We start from the raw sequence: 13,604 nt of genomic DNA, 5'->3' as shown, positions 1-13,604 counted from the left end.
GTCCCAAAGCTACAGAGAAACCCTGTCTCAAAAAATAAATAAATCTGATTATCTTTTTTCTCTGGTAATCCAGGTCCATCACTGCTTTAAAATTAGACGCACATATACACACACTGTACTACTTATATAAGATTTGCCTGAATTGGGTGTGGTGGTTTGCTCATGAAAGGCTAAATTGAGAAGATTATGAGTTTGAGGTCAGCCATGGATCTATATAATGACACCTTATCTAACAGAAAAGCCCTTTTCCTCTTCCCTATACTTTCCCATCCTAGTAAATTTCTGTTTTCAATCACTTCATAGTATACATTGTTAGCAATTATTTAGAGCTTTTACTTCATTTTCACATTACACATTCTAATTATTTATAGCTTTTATTTCATTTTACACGCATGTACTTTTCTTACATACCTATCTACTCTATATTGTTATACTTCAATTAAAAAACAGTGCTTTAAGTATCATATGTATTGTGTGTGCTTTAATGTTGTGTGTGTGGCAGAAAAGTGGACACTGACATTGATGGTGGTGGTGCTGCCTGTAATCTTAGCACTCAGGTGGTATAGGCAAGCAGACCAGTTCACATCCAGCCTTGCCTACATTATGAGTTTGAGGCCAGTCTGGGCTATGTGAGATCCTCTCTTAAAAAAAGAAGTAGACACTATCAGTAGACAAAAACAGGCTGCCTCTTTGTCTTCAAAGATGTTTTCCAAGTCTGTGTTCTTTCAAGGGAACTTAGATAAAAAAGATTCTATAGTTTTTGTTATTTTATTCATATTATGTATGATTTTTAATAAATTGCTCCCTCAGTGTTCAGCTTAAAAACAAGAAAGTTTCCTAAAGAAAAGCATATAAAGTTATAAAATCATTTATATGTTGGTAACACTGTTTCAGAAACAAAGTAATATAAAAACTGTACACTAGTCATTTAAGCCTTGGCATTTTCATAGAAATTTTTATGGGAATCATGTTACATAGTTAATATGAATAATTAGCTTTAGGAAAATCCCTAGTTTATTTTTTACAGAGAAACAGGAAAAATTACCCTGGATCTCTGCAGTACTTAAACTATCCCTTGTTGCCTCGTGAAGGAATTAATGCGGTAGAACACAGCCAGAGGGTTGCTGAGGCGCCAGAATAAGACCATAAAAGTGTAACTCATGTTTTCTACAATAGATTTTCAAATAGCTGAAGTGAGAGTAAGTCGTTCTCTGACCCTCCCTCCACCCACTGTCTTCCAACAATACTGGAGTCAGGCAGCAAATACTGAAGCGGTTCTAGTGGTGGCCGGAACAGCAGTCCTATTAGTCATAGAGTGCCAGTATGCAGGGTGCTGCACAGGTCCTCCCCAGTGTGCCAGGCTGTCGGAGTGCTGCCGTCATTCTAGTGCACACAGAAGTACACATCAGCATGAAACCATGGAGAAGATAAAACCTCAACTACAGAATGCTTTGTTTTACTGACATTTATACAGCAGACTTCCTGTTCAAAATTTCAGAAGTTTGGCCGTGCAATACTATTAAAAACTCAGTTGCAGGATAGTTTGAGGATTTTTTTTTTTTTTTTTTTAGTTTTTGGTAGCCACTTCCCAGTTGAGAATTTGTGTACCGGTAGTGGCGGTGGTGAACACCAAAGCAAATAACAGTTCTGAGCTAGACATCAAAAGTCATGTTCTCACTTTTGCCATATAGAGAAACATCATATGTTATTTTCCCTGTTAGGTATAGTCATTATTTGACTAAATTATAGTCAGTGGAGTGCATGGAATGATGTCTGTTATTTTGAGACCCACCCCCCTAAGAGACTTTCCTTCTGGGCTGTGAGTGTAGCTCAGTTTGTTGTCAGACAGTGGTTACCTAGCATGCTCAAAGCCTCGGGCTTGATCACTAGCACCTCTAGGTAGTCAGGGAGTTCCAGGTCATCTTCAGCAATATATCAAATTCTAGGTCAGTCTGGGCTACATGAGACCTGTCTTTAAAAAAAAACAAAACAAAAAACAAAACAAAAACCTTCAAAACTCTCCTTCTAACATACTAAAACAGAAGACCCCGAGGAAGTCTTGGAGCATTCAATTTTAAAAGGTTAAGTGAAGAAATGCCTTCAAAACTCCTTGTTGAACTATTGGTTTCCTTCAGGAAGAAACAAATGTAATATATAAAATATATGCAATGTCCTTATAGCACACAATTTTGGTGGGTACCATTTATAACACATGAATGTATTTCCAGTTTAGAGGCTGTGGGTATGTGTAAACATTCCTTCCAGGAGGGGTGTGATGTGCTTAGCCACACTGACTCTCATTGCTCATGGGTTTTATTGTGGACAAGCACCAAAGAATGTAAAGGCAGTGTGTGTGTATAGTAAAAGTAGTGAAATGTTATTCACTAAAAACCCTAAAACAAAGGCTGGAGAGGTGGCTCAGTGGTTAAACACTCGTTGTCCTTCCAGAGGACTGGAGGTTCTGTTCCCAGCACTCACACTGTATTCCGGGTTTCAGGGACTCTGACACTATCTTCTGGCCTCCACAAGCACCCAGATATACTCACACATACACTTAAAAAATAATTTAAAAAATAAAATGTCATAAAACAAACTTAAATCTTAAAAAAAATCTAAGAAGAAAGTAAAAATGAAGTCCTAAATCAAGTCTTTTTCTTGGATTTGTTTAGTATGCAACCATCACTTTTTTTGTCTGTAAAAAGAATGTTAAGAGCCTCCTCTACTGAAATAGCTAGGTAGGTATATCAGAGCATACAGTCTCAATTATACAGGTATTTTTCTCAGCTCTCCTAACAGGCGGATTGTGTGGCCCCGCAGTGCCCTTTCTTCTCTAGCATTCTGTAGTATATGATTGCAAGTCTTAGTGGAGCTGTTCTGTGCTGGAAGTCATCTTTAACTTGAATGCCCCTTCAGATTCCAATCTGAGAGCTGTCTAGTAGCAACTTCAAGATTTAGAAACACTGTATTTGGGGGAAAGTATGCGCTGGCACACGCTGATGCGCGGGTGTGGAGGTCAGAGCACAAGTTTTGAGAGTTGGTGCTTTCCTTCTACCTTGGGTTCCAGAGAATGAACTCGGGGCGTCCGTCAGGCTTTCATGGTGAAGCTTTTACCCAGGAGCCATCTGGCTGGCCCAAGAATAGTCTCTTAAGTGCTAATTTTCAGTAAAAAAATAGATTTTTTTAAGATCTAGGTATTTTGCCTGCTTATATGTTCATACACCATGGGTGTTCCTGGGACCCTCTGGAACTATAAGTCCAATTAAACAGTTTTATAAGTTGCCTCGATCATGATGTTTTATAACAGCAATAGAGAAGTAACCATTACAAACTCTTTTCTAGATAATTTTCCTCTTCACAAATGTTTAGGGACTGCCCCTCCTCACCCCTGGCCAGGTGTGTCATCCAGATCTTTGTTTCCTGTCTGTGGAGATTCACCCCCACCCCAAGGTCATCTCACCCACATGCCATGTTTCTGTTCTGTTCTATCTATATTTTAGAAGTTTTAGAATTAGTGTTCTGTCCCTGATCCTTCTCTTGAGTTCTGGATTCTAACTCACGGGTTTGGCCAACAACTCCACTTGAACGTCTAATAAAGACTTCCGAGAGAGACATTTAAAACACATCTTGTCTCTTCTATAATTCATTTTTTTCTCTGTGTCTTGTCAGATGTAAGTTTCCCAATTTTAATCAGGTGATTATGTTTAAAACCAAACTTGAAATCAGCATCCTCCTCCCTGTGCCAGCTCACTGTCCCGTCTCAGCAGTCAGCCCTCGTAGAGCCTGCTTCTGTGTTGCTACGGCGGCTGCTCTGAAAAATCTCCTCCTACTTTCCCAACTGAACTCTATGTCCCATCAATGATGAATAAGGAGAGGAGGGGGAAAGTCAGACAGGAGAAAGAACCTAAAAGCACTGCTTCATTTCCAGTCCCCAAAGCACCACCCAGCTACCTCTTAGGTACAGGGGCATCAAGTGGCAAGCACTTTCCCCTCCCAGATCTCCCAGCTCTCCCCTCTCCCCTTTTTCCCAGTAGCAAGAGCAGTAGCTGCTAACAGAGGTTACTCTTACTTTAATAATGTTTTTCCTTTTTCAATCCTATACCTGTTTGACCAAATCCTCCTTCCTCCATTCCCTTGCCCTGAAATAGCCTCACACTATGTGGCCATGGCTGGCCTGGAACTCACTATGTAGACCAGACTGACCTCAGACTCATAGATTCACGTGCCTCTGCCCTGCCTCCTGGGTGCTGGGATTAAAGGCATGTGCCAATATTACTTGGCAAGGTACAATCTTTCGACTCCGTGGCGGCTCTTGAAATACTTAGCAGCACCCATCAACATGTTTCTCACATTTAGAACAAAACCCCAACTTTTCTATGGCCTACAATTTTTGTGATTAACCCTATTTCCCTAGTCTCATCTCCCATCTTTTCCCTTATAATTCATTTGACTTTTTAAAAAAATTATTAATGTTGTTATGAGACTGGACCCAGGACCTTATATCCATGCTAAGCAAGCTCTGTTCTCCCTCTGTCTTGAACACAGTGCTCTCCCCTGGGCCTTTGCAGAAGCTATGCTCAGTATCTAAGTTGCCTGGGTCTTTGCCTAGTTCACTAGCTCTCTGTATTCAGTTCTCTTCTCAAATTCACATTTGTAGCCTTCTAACATCTCTGTCTAAAGCAGTGGTTCTCAGCCTTCCTAATGCTGTAACCCTTTAATATAGCTCCTCATGTTGTGCTGATCCCCAACCTTAAATTTTGTTGCTACTTTATAACTGTAATTTTGCTACTGTTATGAACTGTGATGGGGGTCACAACCCACATGCTGAGAATCACTCAAAGTGTCTCCTGCCTTCTAGTTTTTGATCTGGGTTCTCCTCACCACCACTCCCTGCCACACTCATCTGTTCCACCACTGCAGTATAAACTTCATAGAGGCAAAGGTGCCTGGCACAGAGAGCAGGCGTTCAGTAAGTTCCAGGAAACAGGTAAAGTTAAGGAACTGCAGGAATTGCAACAAATGGAGAAGGAAACAGACCAAAGTAACTGCAAAGAGGGCACCGTACAAGTGAAACAAAGTGGTACATTACAGTTTCCCTCACCTAGAACATAATAAAATAAATGAAATAAAAATGTACTTCAAGATGTAAGAGAATTTCACAAAACTAGTGAGAGAACTAGATCTGCAGAAAGTGTTCAGAGAAAACGGGTATATAATCTTAAATGTCGGTTAAGCTATTTTTGTTGTGTGAGTGGGATAAGGTCTCCTGTAGTCCAGGCTGATGCTGACCTTGATCTCCTGATCCTCCTGCCTGTACATTTTGAGAGCTGGGATTCCCATAGCCAGCTGTGGGATAAGCAAAAGATCATAAAAAATGAAGGAAAACCTTTTCAGACCTCTGGGCAGAACACACAATTGCTTAACAGGAGGAGGACATCATGCTCACCTTCCCCTTCCTCTAAGCAATATTCATCAGAAAGAAAAAAATTGCAGATTTTTTCTTTTTGGTGTGTGTGTGGGAGGTCCAGACAGGGTTTCTCTGTAGCTTTGGAGCCTATCTTGGAACTTGCTCTGTAGACCAGGGTAGCTTCGAACTCACAGAGATCTGCCTGCCTCTGCCCTCCCTAGTGCTGGAATTAAAGGTGTGCACCACCACTACCCAGCAAAAATCTGCAGTTTTCAGCAAAGGCAGCACAACCCTAAACTGTTAATCTAAGTAACCATCACCTAAGAGTTAATGAAAAAATAGCCAACACAATGATTCAGTGAATAAAGGTGCTTGCTGCCAAGTCTGACATCTCAGTCTGTTCCCCAGGACCCACGTGGTGGGAGGAAAAGACCTGACTCCTGCAAGCTGTCCTCTGACCTCCACGTGTGCACCACGGCACACACAAACACATGCACAGGCACAAACACACAGTCAAATAAAATAGTCTTATAAAAAACAGAAAGGTGCATATGTGTGTGTGTGTACATACACACACACACACACAGCAAATACAGTGCCTGTGAGCCTATGCTCGGGAAAAGTAGCCAGTGAAGAGCAGAAATGAAACAGGATGGGAGCTAAAGTTTGTTGAGAACATCAAAATTTTAAATATAGCTCAAAGCCAAACCACCAATGAAATTAAGATTACAGAAAAGAACCAAACATTATAAAACATCTAGTAACCACACTTTTCATGAAGGTGACTCTAATTTTGAAACATGCAAATATAGCATTTTTTTTTTACTCTCAGTATGTAATAACTAAGATCATTTGTGGCACAGAAGTATTTTCTTATATGCTCGGCAATTTCTTCAGTTTCTATTCAAATCTCCACCCATGAATTTTTGGTCATATTCATAAAGGGCATATCAAGGCTTATGCTTCATGTAAAACTTTGATTACATGATGAAGAAATATGTATTTTAATTGACTTTGGAAATATTCCTTTCAAAATTAAATGGTAGAACCTGGGGAGATGGCTCAGTAGGCAAGAGCATTTGCTATCCAAGCAAGAGGACCCGAGTCTGAATCTCCAGAACCCATGTTAAAACTGGGTGTGACCACACTACCTCTAAACGTGTGTTGACACGTAGAGACAGCAGATCCTGGGAACTCACTGGCCAGGCAGCCTTGCCAAAAGGCCAGCTTCATGTTTAGTAAGAAACTGCCTCACAAATCAAGGTAGCAAGCAGTAAAAGACACCCCAGCACTCTCTCCAAGCTCCACATGCTCGTGCATGGGTGCACACACAGGTGCATACCACAAACACTCCAAATTGTATTTTGAACTCAGAAGGGTAAAGGAAAATAACATAAGGAGTTTGAGTTATTCTATTTAATGAAAAGACCTACTTGGCTCTTATTACCAGTAGCTAGAATATTGCTGCTACTAGCTAGGGTGGTTAGTTTTATTACTGAGTTCACTGCTGTCCTTTTTCAAATTTATGAAAGTTAGGTGCTGGTTAATTTCATCACAGAGCTCATTCTCTTCCTTTGTCAGTCTATCCAGACGTGCTAGGAGCAGCCAATCAGCATTAGCATTTTCCTTATTCTTCCACAAATTGTTGAAAGTTTTATATACAGACTCACCAAACAGGATAATCAAATGCATGTCTCCTGAAGTTTGTAAAACAGTTCACACCATGAGCTCTCAGTACTCTCCAAGCTCCCAGGGGAGGCTTCAGTAACTTAGGTGTTGGCAAAGCACAAAGCCTATTCCAGATGTTTAAAAAAATTCATCCTTACACTTCTGCTGCTCTAGAACCACTTCTGGTATCAAAATCTGTGATTAGTCAGGGTTCTCTAGAGGAACAGAACCTACAGAACGAATCTATGTATGTGTATATATAGAATGGCTTACAGGCCATTGTCCAGCTAGGCCAACAATGGCTGTTTACCAATGGAAGGTCCATGAATCCAGTAGTTGTTCATTCCGTGAGGTTGGATGTCTCTGCTGGTCTAATGCCAACAAAGGAATCAACTTGCTAGGGAGCGGAAGCTGGCAAAGAGCAAGAAAGCTTTTTCTTCCATGATCTCTAGAGGCTGCCAGCAGAAGGTGTGACTCAGATTAAAGGTGGATTTTCCCACTCAAAGATCTGGATTAGAAGTGGATTAGAAATCCTCTCACTTCAAATGATTTAATTAAGAAAAAAAATTCCCTCACAGGTGTACCCAGACATTTGGGTTTTAGTTAATTCCAGATGTAGTCAAGTTGGCAACCAAGAATAGGCCATCACACCAGGGTAGCAAGCATTCTGGCATATGGAAAAACAGCATGTGCAAATCTGTGTGGTAGAGTTTGGTTGAGGTCCCTCCTTCAGGACGGCATTATGTCATCTGGAAGTGTTTACTTAAGCTCCCCTGGGCTGCCTCCATGGCAGCTGTGTGAAGTCACAGAGAAGCTGAACTGTCTGGGGCCCTGATAACAAAGTATGTTAATGTAATGTGAATGCCGTGTGCACTAAAGACATCCCTGCTGTAGAAAACTTTAAAAACAAAAGGATTTCAAAAAAATCACTAAGTGATCCACAAAGGACTCGTAAATATGTATTTGTCCACTCTATGTATATACTTCATTTTTAAAGATCTACTTTTATTATTTTTAATTATATTTTTGTGGGTGCATATGCACACATGCACGTGCATGTAAGTTCCACAGAGGCCAGAGGTATCAGATGTCCTTGGAATTGGAGTAACAGACAATTCTGAGTTTTCCCAGTGCTCTGAAAGAATCGTACATGCTCTTAACAGTTCAGCCATCTCTGCAGCCCCTGGATGTACTTACTTAAAAATGTACATACTATGAACTTATAGTGCTTTTGACTCATAAATATAATTATGCAGCAATAAGAGTATTTTTAATCTCCTTTAGAATATGAATTATTAAAATAGCCTAACCATTATTTCTATCTCTAAAAAAGGAAGCATATTTAACCTAACACTAAAGACACATAAATAATAGCTTAAAGAAAATTGTAAAAGATACTAGGTTCTAGAGATTATGTGATTTACCTTGATTATTCACATAAAGGTGGTACTTTTAGTTCCCTACACATAGTTAAGCCCATTTGCCAAGTAATGGTCGATTTTAAAGAAAAACAACTCAGAATGTACTGTAAAAATGGGAGGAGTACATGCAACTCTTAGGATTTCTTTTCCACAAATAGTCTAAGTCTTTTCTGTCCATTTTGATTTTGAGACAGCTATATTCTGTAGTACATTCTGGCCTTGAACTCCTCTCAAATGGAGGCTGTTACAGGCACTAGATACCATGGTTGGCTCTTTTTGGTCTTATGAAAGGAGCAACAGAGTTCTTTTTATTCTCAGACAGCAGGACTGATGTTATGGTAGCCAGTAACAAAGGACACCATCGCTTTAATTTAGCTTCTTCTCTAAAGCTCCAGGCTTGCCCTAACCGTGAGTATTCCCAGAGTTCCTGGCTAACGAGATAGCCTCCTGGTCTTCTTAGCCTCCTCCTGGCTTTAGCCACCACCTACATTTCAGAGACCACCGAAAGCCTGACTCCAGCACTCCTGGGAAAGGTCTCCCATAGTTTAAATGATGTGTTGCTTCTCCTGCCCCGAGATCGGAGCCTCCTCTCCCACCCAGAGACCAGAACCTGCACAGCCCTTGCCATCAAACAGCTAATGACTTCTCTTGGAATCATTGTTCCAGTCCTCCTGTCTCTGGGCACACGGCAGAGGCTCTAGCATGTTCTTTCGTAGCTCCCAGTTCTTTTACATTCCAGTTTTTAAGTCTCTAGGATCCTGACAAGGCACGTGACCACCGTTTCCAGTAAACACCTTCAGGTTTTCCCTTTCTAAAGGTTTTGAGCCAAGACATCACAATAGTTGACTCAGAGAGTCACCCTTGGAAATTCTGTGCTAAATTTTATTGTTGATTTGTAGGAGAGGAGAAAAAAAATCACTTTTTTTTCCTATCAAGAGGATATCTGTTCCCCCTGAAATGCTAAAAATAAAAAATTAGATTCAGGCACTAATACAAATTCCTCAGCATGATTACTCTGAATAACAAAGACCTGACCATCTATTTGTCCAGCTTCCTTCTTACCCATTATGAAGCCCTTGCCCACCATCCACACCCACATCTATCTAGCTGACTACAGGCCCCAGTGTGCACTCTGCTTTGTTCTCTTAGGAGGCTCTTTTTTTATTCTTAGCTAACCTAACTTTGGCCACGCGGAAAAAAACTCTTGCCTCTGGCTGGCAGCCTTACACTCTAGCCTATGCCTCCTAGATTTCTAAAGCTGGGGCTGGAGAAGAGTGTGGGTTGTAAGTATTAAAATCATGAAACCCAAACAAGCAATGACTTGTGTGGCATATTTACACACTAGTGAAGAAATGCAGGGTATAATACACACGTTTCCGTTGCACTTTCTTGGAAGAAATTTGGTGATAAACATGAAAGGTATAATTCCACCAGGGCAGCCTTTTGACGCTAGATAAATGTCACGCACACCTTCCTGTTATATATTGTGTATGGTCATTGTTAGCATTTAGTTTCCTGATTTCATTCTCTCCATCAGTAACCTCCATCCAAAAGTCAGTTAATAGTCATGACAGTTCCCAAATTCTCCATTTACTCCGGAAAATTCTCCATTCACCTTTTTCTGAGTTGTCTCCTGAACAGTGTCTTACAAAACTTTTTTTTTTTTTTTTTTTGAGATAGGTTGTGTAACTCTGCCTGTCCTGGAACTCAATACACCAGGCTGGCATCGAACTCACAAAGATCCGCCTGCCTCTTGCCTTCCTAGTACTGGGATTAAATGTCTGCACCACCACAGCCTGGCTACAACACATATTTTAAGAACCAAAGTTTTCTTTCAGAAGACTTAATTACTGCTTCTTAAAAGACAGAGATCTTTTCTGTAATAGGGCGGACTGATCCTAGCGAAGCGTATTTCCCTGTTCTTAACTCACCTACCTATAAATAGCGCTCACCGAGCTGAGTCACCAGAACCCAGAGTTTCCTCAAAATAGCTCTTAAGGACTGCTGGAATTGAGTCGCTCCAGTGGTGAGGACTCTGACCACACACCCACCAAACCCGGCCTTGGAGCCCAGCCATAGAATGGGTTCCTAACCACCTGGCGCCCAGAGGGCGAGTCCGGCGAGTGAGACCCTAGTTCCTCCGACCTAGTCTGGACTCAGGATCCAGCTGGTGGCTAGACTCAGCCTTGACCGCACAGAGTCCTCCCCGCCCCATTGGAGCTGGGAGCCGCAGGCGGCTGGCACCCGGCACCGCCCGCGCCCACTGAACGCACAATGGGGTGAATCGAGGGGTCGCCTGGCTCCAGCTTCAGACCCCCGGACTGGCCTCCCAGTTACTGACAAACCACCTGATGACCTCGGACGACTACTCAACCCTCTCAGGGTGCCAGAAACTGAGGAGCAGCCCTGGGGGAAAGAAAACGGAAGTGCCACCCCCTGCAGGCAGGGGGTGACGTCACCCCTACAGCCAGCCTGTAGCGGGGGCGGCTGCCCATCACGTGATCCACGCCCCTCCGAATCCCGCGCGCGCGCTCCCCCGCCCCAGCCAGACTCCCACCTCTCCCGCCTCCTCTCCCCAACTTTCACCCTCCCGTTGCTCGCACGGCTGTCAACAGCGCCAGCTCCGCCCTCTCCCTTGACTCCGCGTCCCCGCCAAGGCGACGCAGCGGTCTCCCTAGCTTAGGTCCAGCCCCCGGAGCGCAGGGTGCCCCCTCTCCCACCCTGCCCCCAAACTCCGGGTTCGCAGGGTGCGTGGGCCCCAGAGTCCGGGGCGCGGTGGCAGCGGCAACAGCGCCTCACTGGTTCCTCCCTCCGAGGACCAGGCGGACCTTGCAGGTCTGCGCCCAAAGGGGAGCCAGAGGCACACACGGCCTCCTGGGAGCCCCCTCCCCTCACCCTGCGGCCCGCCCTGCACCCCCAGCCCTGCAAGCCGAGCTTCGTCTCTCCTGGGGGCCGTGGACAGATCGCCGCCTAGAGCCCCTCACTCATACCCCCCTCCCCGTGCGCGCTGCTGGGGTTACAGATTATTTTGGCTGTTCCTGTCCTGCTGCGCCTCGTTCTATTTTCTGCGCCCCCCCCCCTCCCGCGCACGATTCCCTTCTAAAAGTGGAGGCTGGAGGAGGGAGAAAAAGAAGCCAGTGTTGAAAGGGGCGGCGCGCACTGACCTGTCAGCGGCGGAGGAAGACCCCCCGGTCCGGGAGAGCTCTCCAGCCAGCGGCGGCACTGGAGCGCAGGGCTCGAGCAGAGCGGTAGCTGCGCTCGACCAGGTGTCCCCTAGTCGGGTCTGCGCCGCCCCCTCCCTCGGCGTAGCGCTCCCCGCCCCAACGCCGGGGACCAGGGAACCCCCCAGCTCGATTTTTTGTGCAGTTTCAGCAAAGCTCCGAGGAAGTTGGTCCTTTTGTTCCACTATTTATAGATTGCGTCAACATTGCGAAAAGAAGAAGGCGGAGCGGTGGCCCCTCCCCCGCCCCTCGGCAGGCTCCCTGGAGAGAAAAGCCCCAGCACACGACCTAAGTACACTGCGCGCCAGCCGCCCGCCCCCGGCCTCCAGCTCGCCACTTCCCCCTCCCCCAGCTTGGGCCCGGGCGCTGCCAACCCCGTCACGTGCCCTCTCGGGAAAACCAGCTCCCCCGGGCTGTGCGCCTCCCGCCCGGTTCCGTGGCAGCGGCCTCCGCCCAGCTGCGCTCCCCAGCTCGTGGCTGGGGTCGCGAGCCCGGGTGGTGCGCACGACCTGGGTACGGGCACTCTCGCCACCCGACGGGGGATCCTCGCACGCACGCATCGTGCGGAGTGGCCCCGAGCGTCCTGCGCGCTCTTGCGTCTCTACCCCTCTCGATCTCTGGGAGCGCCACCGCCCTGCTTGCAGAGTGCGCGCGCGTCTGGGCCTCGCCTGGGAGCCCACGGCCTGGACAAGTCCCTCGGCCCCTCTCGTGCGGCTGCACAAGCAGGCGTTGGGTGCTAGGCCTCGCTGCCCGCACTAGTGGCCAACAGACGTGAGGGGTGCGGGGGTGGCTCGCCACCGCTCCCAGGCAAAAGCGCGGGGCACGGGAAGCGCGGGAAGGACGTTCGCCCTCCGCAGGTGCAGCTAGCTTTGCGCTAGCTTTTTTCTTGCTTAAAAACGGAGTTTGCAGACCCGATCCTTTACAAGGGGAATACAGTTATTGAGGACTTACTGTTCCGTCACAGGGGTGATTGAGGCAAAGCATTAAAACTTGCCTTGCCCCCCTTCCCCCCAGGACGACGTGATAGGCCCCCTCCAAACCCCGAAGTGAAACTGAGCTCCCTGCTGGCCTAAAGCCTAGGCTGAGCTCGGTGTAAACAAGAAGGGCGGTAAACACACGAAAGGAAGGCCTCACAATAAAGGCAAACACAAATGGCTAGTTTAAGCGTAATTAACTTCCGTAGCTTCTGGTCCTTTTCCGAAGTGGTTGTCTTAGAATGCAGTTGGACTTTTCAAGATGAGAATAAAATAAGTTAGCCACCAAAATCACTGGTTCAGGAAAACAGGCTGAGCTGAGATGAGGACAGGAAACGTGCCGGACCTTTCCTGGCAACTGGAGAGAGGCAAACAGTTTAGAAGGACCTCCGCCCCCACCCCCAAGTTCGGGCCACCAGCTCTCCTGAGCGGGCCCCTACACCCTGAGCGGAGCTTCGAAGTTGAGTAGAGGGGCGGGTTTAAACCTGGCCGCGCTTTCCCAAGAGCCAGTTGGGGATGCGGTAGGTTTGCCTGGAGTTGGGAACCCTTTCCAGATTTAGGCCCGCTTTCTTTTCCTTTTTAAGGGAGACGACCTTAAATTCTAAGGATTAGAACGTGTGTTTCAAGCTCGTGTGTGTGCTTGCTTAAAAAAGGAAGCGAGACGATCTAAGGCGAACTTTTGTAGTGGTCGCTTCCTTTCCCAAGCTTGGAGCTGCAGGCCTGACAGGCTTTGGTCGCCCACTCCTGGCTGTCTGTAGAGTCAAGCGCTGAAGCTCATTTCCTTCCGTTGTCTTTGCAATTTATCCAATGGCCCTAGCTGCTCACCTTCCCGCCTTTCTACCCCGATATGCTTTCAGCATTTAGAAAACAAACCTCTTAAGAAAGCAAATTCGTTTCTTTGACCGTTTGACGGCAG

The 13,604-nt window shown here is 45.6% G+C and overlaps 1 long non-coding RNA gene across 1 annotated transcript in view; it reads right to left on the bottom strand.

Moving 5' to 3' along the window:
- The window catches only part of LOC119800115, a 50,488-nt gene extending 38,635 nt beyond the window's left edge, over window positions 1–11,853 (bottom strand). The window contains exon 1 of the long non-coding RNA XR_005282984.1: window positions 11,658–11,853. This is a non-coding gene — a long non-coding RNA (uncharacterized LOC119800115). The remainder of the gene's footprint in view (window positions 1–11,657) is intronic.
- Window positions 11,854–13,604: the final 1,751 nt, after the last annotated feature.

The sequence above is a fragment of the Arvicola amphibius genome, chromosome 13 (assembly GCF_903992535.2).
Source record: "Arvicola amphibius chromosome 13, mArvAmp1.2, whole genome shotgun sequence".
NCBI classification, from domain to species: Eukaryota; Metazoa; Chordata; class Mammalia; order Rodentia; family Cricetidae; genus Arvicola; species Arvicola amphibius.
This window is presented reverse-complemented; position numbering and strand designations above follow the sequence as displayed.